The sequence below is a fragment of the Cricetulus griseus genome (assembly GCF_003668045.3).
Source record: "Cricetulus griseus strain 17A/GY chromosome 1 unlocalized genomic scaffold, alternate assembly CriGri-PICRH-1.0 chr1_0, whole genome shotgun sequence".
NCBI lineage: Eukaryota > Metazoa > Chordata > Mammalia > Rodentia > Cricetidae > Cricetulus > Cricetulus griseus.
In genome coordinates, this window is record NW_023276806.1 from 29124704 (window position 1) to 29132620 (window position 7917).

Genomic DNA, 7917 nt, shown 5'->3' on the forward strand with positions numbered 1-7917 from the left:
ATTTTTTTTTTTTTTTTGGTTAAGAAATCAGGGAAATTAGAGTAGGTCCATGAACACATGGGATAAAGACTTCATAAATGCTGTTTAGTTTTTTTAAAAAAATAACCTTTTCACAAGTATTGTACACATAAGAGTGGTGTGCAGTATGGCTAAAAAGATTAATGAAGGGCATAGTATGTAGCCAAGCATTTTGGAGGACTGACACTGTCCCTTAGCAGTCTGTTGCAACCTGGCCTGGGGACATCCAGGAGACAGGGCTACCGCAGCACAGGCATAGTTATGAACTGTGGGAAAGAGCTAAACTGTACAAGAAGTTCTATTTGGCTTATGAGAGAAACACCTGGTAAGGGGTATGACTGAATATAGACGCGAGGAAGAGAATTATCCATCAAACTCCAAGAATGTTCTGTGGACTGAGATTTCCTAGCCTGTGTCAGCTTAGGAATGTGGCCATGCCACCAGCATGCGGTCCCTAGCCATCTTATACAGCACTTCCAGAATGAATCGCTAATGAAGAGTGATCTTTGATTATTGGTCCAAAGGAGAGAAGTTGGCCTTTGGCAAGCTGGCCAATGATTAGACCTGGAAACCAGTGAGAAAATGGAATTTGGGACTTTAATGAACGAGAGTGACTGGTAGTCAGCTGTGGTCAGGAACCTTGGTGCTGCCCCACAGACTGCTCCACAGTGGACCTGGAGGGTTTTGTTCTTCATTATATACTCACTGCCTTCTGCATGCACTTTTGTGTGCTTCTGCTGTGGAGGCAGCCATTGGGCAAAATCTGCCAAAATTATTCTTGAGTTTGTCCCTCCTCTCAGGAAGTGGACAAGCTCTGATGAGGACAAAGGTCTGGAAGCATTGAGTGCCACATGATACGTCTCCAGTTCCAATGTGTAGAGGAGTGTCTCACTTAGAAGTTCGTTGGCACCATGATGCCAGGAAGCAAAAGGAGGCTACGGCGCGGCTGCTCTTTGGGGAACTTGACAGTTGTCCACCAATGGAGGAACTCTCCAGACTCCAGGCTTAATCCCACTAGCAGAGTCACAGTATCATGAATGAAAAGGATGTGACTGCAGTCCTCCACCCTTCTGGGTACCATCTAAGTGACACAGCATGACCTCTTAAGGATATGTCAAGCCCTGTGACACCTGGGTTAGATGGCAGCAGTCCATGAGCAACATGCTCAAGCCCTTCTGCCAAGTAGACTCAGGGTTTTGAACTAATCATCTCAAGTTTGCTCAGTCACCACGACACAGGCAGGACACAGGCGTCGCCCATCACAGTCTAGCCACAGTCAAGAAAGCAACTGCCACTGCCATATTGTCCTGCTTGGTACCTGGCTTGGCTAGTTGGGTACTTCTCATCTGACTGCCCTGGAGAAGCATGGCTGTTACTGTCTCGGTTACTGTCTTTCATGCCTATTTACAATCTCACCCGTCCATTGGGTTCCCTTGACATCCCTTAGTATGGCTAGAAATCCTGCCAATCTTCCAACTCACAGGTGCACAGTGAGGGCCATTGTAGATGAAGCCATTACACCAAACTCTATTCCCTGTATGGTGAAAATTTTGAGGCATAGGATAGATTTCTAAAGTTGTGTCAGGAGTCCTGAAATACTTTGAGAAGCAAGTTCCGATAAAATATATTTTGTATAAGACACATGTTGGCTTTTAATGTACTACATCCTAGAAATTATAAGTAGCTGGAGAATTGTTATTAATTCTAAGCATCTCCCTGTTAAAAAGAAAAAAGAATTTTTGTCTAGACTCCAATACTTTCCTACACTTATAATTTCCTCATTTTCTTTCCCTCCTCTTGGCCTTTATCTTTCTCTTTGCCTTTCCCCTCCCTGTTCTGTATTTTCCCTTCCCTCTTCTCCACTCCCCTCCCCCTTTCTCTTCCCTTCTCTTCCCTTCCTTCCCATCCTATGTATTCTTGGTGCTCTCACCACTGAGTGCATTGTCTAACGATCTAAAGTTTTTGGTTTGGTATTCATTGTCAGGACTTTAAAAATAATTTTTATAAATAATTTTGTCTAACTTAAACCTGTTAGATTAACTTATTTTAAATTAAAAGTTTAATAAAATTTTATTTATTTACTATGATGTAGGTGTCGTTCAATTATGTCATCATGATTTTTAGAAGGTTCAGATAAATACTAAATTATTCACACTGCATTAGCAATTCTGTTACTGTGGGAGAACGTTACAGATTTCTGAGCCCACCAGTAGATATGGAGAGGTGCCCACATTAGGCAAAGGTAATTTGTCAAGACAGGAGGCCTGGAACATCATGCCCCAGACATGCACACACATACACACACACACACACACTGTACACAAGTAGAGATGCACGCCTGCACAGACACACACATGCACACACCACAGAAACAAAGAGAATGAATAATGCAAAGAAAAAATTTAAAGAAACAAAGCCAATCAATTTTACTGACGTGTTTATTCATAATAGATTGTAAAATTGAGATTTAGATACATCTAAATGGTAATAGCTAATTTCTTATGGATAAAGGATACACTATGAATTATGAATCGATTCACAATTCCAAAAATCAAGTGTATCATCAAGTGTCTTTCTGAATAAGTAACTGAGTAAATAAAGTAATATTTTATGATTGTTATTTTTCTTTTGAGACAAATTTTCCTTTTATATGCCAGGGTGACCTTGAACTCACAATCCTCCTGCATCGGCAGCAGCCTTCTGAGTACCAGGATTACAAGAAATACTGCTACAGCCAACAAAAGAATTTTTTTAAACTCAAAAACTTCTAGGCAAATTATTGTGAAGTAATCGAAAGACTCTAGGCAAAAGCTCAGGACTATTTGGGGATTGTTTCGCCATCTCCACTGTTAAATGACATGTGTACAGGACAGAAGGAAGTAACAGATATTAGTGCAGGAATGTAGCAAGCTGCTGTCAAATTATCAGAAAGACCACAGGTGAACTGAGAATGGAGAAATCAAAAGAAAAGGTAGAATTATAGGCTTTTCCAGTAGACAGACTAAGAAAGTGTAGGGTAAAGAAGATGCTGGGTCAGGAGCTCTAGTCCATTTCCCTCCAATGGAAGAATCAGCTAGCAGCTCCTCGCCTATGAGAATTCTAAAAACCCCAAAGCTGCCCAATGAGCCTGAGACACTAGCTTGGACCTCAGAATAAATTCAAAGCTCATTGAAAATGAGAGGGCAGTCAGACTTAAACTGCCCCACCCCTCCCTATCACCCAAGCTGGACAGCACCCCACAGATGGGCTGTGCCTGGGTCCATGATTTGGGCAGTAGGTAAAGACCACCAGAGGCATACCATACATCTAGTTCCTCTAGCATCCTGAGATTCTGTCCAGAAAACAGTGTTTTCCTCCTCTCAGGAAAACACTGGGGGAGTAGTAGGGCCAGACTTTCTGTGGTTAAGTAAAATGAAAACAAACAAAACGAGAAAGAGGTGCCTTTCCTGTCTTTGGCATAGGGTACAACACTTACGACTTTACTCAGGACAGAACACACTGTGTTTATGCACTGATTTAGTGTAATTTACTAACACAGTTAAATCTTTAGAGAAAAGCAATTTTCCTATTGTTACCATTATTTTAACACTCCCTTTATTAAATGTTAATTGTTCTGTTTTACCTAATTTCCCAAATATTTAACATTATGGCAGTAGTAAAGACTTATATTCCTAAAGTCATTTTATGGATGGCAATAAGCTATTTATATTCTCTGGGATGAGAAATGACCTCAAAAAAAGCAAGATGACAGGTCTATATGGAAACAGACACTGTAGATTGTGGTATCTCCATGCATCCTTCCCAAACAACAGCAACAAACCTTATAAAATAAAAATATCATCATATTACATCCTATGTTTTGTGGATTGCTAGCAGAGGGAACAGACCATGGATTCCAATTGCTCTTAACATAAAGCAGCCCCAGATTTGACCTGGTACCCTGCCACAGTTTGGAGCTTGTGGAGCGTAAGAGGAAGAAGGCGTCTGAGGCTGCAAGATGGATGAGAGAGGCTAAGACAGCAAATGCTGAGCACAGATGACATCATATCCAGGAACTGCAATCGAGCAAGAGCTAATGTATCAGACAAAGGTCTGAGAGTTGGTGCTTCATAGCATGTTCTTGAGGAAGGGCTTGAAGCTAGTGAGACCAGAGTTAGAGCCCACTTCTGGGAGAGAGAATGCTTGACAAGGCATGGTGCCCTCCAAAAGTATGATAGTAGGAGGAAGAACACAGAAGGGAGATAATTCAAGTAAAATACTGACATGGAACACTTAAGAAATTTAATTATGGTCCTGGACTAAAAGAAGAGCATGAGAAGGTTATATAGACTTATGGGGTATCAGGAGTAAATTAAATATTGGAGAAGGAGAGTAAAAAGATAACTGTTAGTTGTTCAAGAAACTGTGTGAGCCAAAGGATGTAATTCATAAACTATGGACCAGAGAGTAAAATGTAAAATTGAAAGAAAAAAATTAAGGCACTTTCAAACAACAAGAGCAAAACAGATACCTTCCCAATATCCAGATGAAAAAAATTAAGAAAGAAAAACAGCAAATATAAAAATGGAAACTGTTAATCTTTAAGGACAAAGTTTTTTCAGGGCCACCAGGAAGAAAGATTAGTTATAAAGTTTAAAATTTTGGCTTCTATCAGAATTCTTTAAAATGACAATGACAACCAAAGGAATGGAGCTTCGTTTGCAAGTAAATTGGGGAAAGGAAATGTAAGGTCAGATTTTCCTTTTCACCTTACAGAGGCTGGACACATGGCTCAGAAGTTAAGAGCAATTACTGCTCTTGCAGGGGACTGGATTCAGTTCCCAGCGCCCACATCAGGCAGCTCAAAGCCATTTGAAATTCCAGTACCAGGCAACCCAACACCCTCTTCTGGTCTTTGTGGGCACTTGCACATGCAGTGCATGTAAACTCATGCATGCAAAAGTATGTACAAATTTAAAAAGAGCTTATAAATAAATAAATAAATTTACCTATATTAACCTGACAGAATGACATGTCTCATGGAGACATTTTTCTGTACATATATGACCTACTGTGCCCAAGTCAAGACTGAGAACTCCATATGAGGTATTTTGATCATATCCATCACTCCCATTCTCCCCTTTAGCTTCTCCCGGATCTTGTCAGCTCCCAGATGGGCTGTCCCCGTCCTTCTGGATGTCAAGTTACCCTAAGCTCTGGTAGACCTGCCTCCCTTAAAGAAAGTTGACTCTGCCTCCCCTAGAAGTCATCAACTGTCCATAGCTCCTCAGTTAGGGGCGGGGCCCATGAACCCTTTCCCCATCTACTAGCATCTTGACTGGCGTGATCTTGTGTGGGTCATGTTCAGGCCGCCATAGCTGCTGTGAGTTCACCAGTGAATTGTGTTGTCTAGTCCTCCCTGCCCTCTGGCTCCATCCCCTTTTGTGTGCTGGTCCCTGAGCCTTGAGGAGAGGGGGTGATACAGATGTCCCATTTGTGGGTGGGCACTCCACTGATAGTCGTTTCTGCACTTGGACCGATTTTGATTTTCTGTGCTAACCAACCACTGCTCTCTGATGAAGTCAGAGAGCTCCACTAATCTGGGGAGAGAGGTATTGATTTTACACTCTGTCCATTTAGCAAAGTGATAGTAAGTTCACCCTGGGCCTGTAAACTGCCCGACCATGCATTCTTCAAGCCCAGATTTTCTAGAAAGCTGTCCTTTACAGAGTTGCAGAGAACAGAGATTTCCCTCTTCCTGAGAGGTTTCAATGCAGCTTATAACTTACAGCTGCTCTGTTGCTTATAACTTACACACAATTTTACACTCTGTCCATTTAGCAAAGTGATAGTAAGTTCACCCTGGGCCTGTAAACTGCCCGACCATGCATTCTTCAAGCCCAGATTTTCTAGAAAGCTGTCCTTTACAGAGTTGCAGAGAACAGAGATTTCCCTCTTCCTGAGAGGTTTCAATGCAGCTTATAACTTACAGCTCCTCTGTTGCTTATAACTTACACACAATTTTACGGGCGAGGACTTTGGAATTAGCTCCGTTGAGCTGTCCAATGCTTACCCACACTATTTACACGAAAATCAACAGGGGTGGCTACAGAAGAGGACACCCTTTCAGGATGACCGCTTCCCTCACATGTCCCGTGGCCTTGCGGCCACAAAGAGAGGCTGGGTTGAGCTGGACCGCTTTCTGTCTCTGGGTGACCTCAGAGCCTCTCGATAGTCTTTCTAGTTGCATTGTTGAACTCCCACAATAAAATTAAAGACTAGATAAGACATTACCAAGTTCAAAGGAGAAAGCAGGGTATAGGATTATCTCTACCAGAGAGTAAACCCTGGTTTTATGATGAAAGATTTTTATCTTGAGCTCGTAGACAAATATAAAAATAGGGTACCAGGAAAGACTAGAAATAGCCTCAGCAAAGCTGGAGATTTAGTACACAGTAAGGACAACATCTGAACTCACCACACAGACAGTGCCCAGAAAGGGTAGCATTAGATCAAGTTCTCTCACTGCAAGAATAAAATGAATATGTATCAGAGTTCTAACCATAAAAACTAAAACTTCACATATAATAGATGCCAAGGACTTTCTCTAGCACGTGATTTAGAAGGAGACTTTATGACTATGATTAAAAATGTAAATGCAATAAAAATATTGATTATATTTGTACATAAAAGTGAAACAACTTTTGCATTGCAAAAATATCAAGGTTGAATTGGGAGAAAACTGCCACAAACAATATATATATATTTAAATCTTTAAAATGAAAGAGAAAGATATTTTAGTTGGTAAGATGGGAGAAAATACAGACCATTCACAAATGTGTTCAAATGAATTAACATATTTTGAGTTTAAATTATATTAAGAGAAATGCACTGTAATATTTCCCTTCCATATACTTAGCAAAAACTCACAATCTTATGTTGTTGAGAAATGGATACATTCTCTTATTGGCTGCTGGGAAGAATGCAAAGTGTAACACTATGGTAGAGAACCTGGCAGTGTCTAACAGGATTTCATATGTAGGTAGCAATCAAATTTCTTTATATAATATATATATATATATATATGTTTATATATATGTTTATATATATTTATATATATACTTTTAAATGTTTATTTTTCTAATTAATTTGTTTTCAATTTTTCTCTTTTTTATTTTTTTCCTTTTTCTTATTTGAATTAGAAACAAGATTGTTTTACATGTCAATCCCAGTTCCCTCTCCCTCCCCTCTTCCCCTACCATCCCCCTCCAACTAAAACCCTACCTATTCTGCTCCCCAGGGAGGGTGAGGCCTTCCATGGGGGGGGGAGTCATCAGAGTCTGTCATATCCTTTGGGATAGGACCTAGGCCCTCCCCCATGTGTCTTGGCTCAGGGAGTATTCCTCTATGTGGAATGGGCTCCCAAAGTCCACACCTATGCTAGGGATAAGTACTGATCTACTACAAGAGGCCCCATAAATTTCTGAGGTCTCCCCACTGACACCCGAGTTCCTGTGGTCTGGATTAGTCCCAGGCTGGTTTCCCAGCTGTCAGTCTGGGGACCAAGAGCTCCCAGGTCAGCTGTTTCTGTGGGTTTCACCAGCCTGGTCTGGACACCTTTGCTCATCACTCCTCCTCCTCTGCAACTGGATTCCAGTTCAGTTCAGTGATTGGCTGTGGGTGTCTGCTTTTACTTCCACCAGCTGCTGGATGAAGGCTATAGGATGGCATATAAGTCAGTCATCAATCTCATTGTCAGGGGAGGGCATTTAAGGTAGCCTCTCCTCTGTTGCTTAGATTGTTAGTTGGTGTCATCTTTGTAGATCTCCAGACATTTCCCTAGTGCCTGGTTTCTCTTTAAACCTAAAATGCCTCCCTCTATTATGGTATCTCCTTTCTTGTTTTTTTCTATTCTTCCCC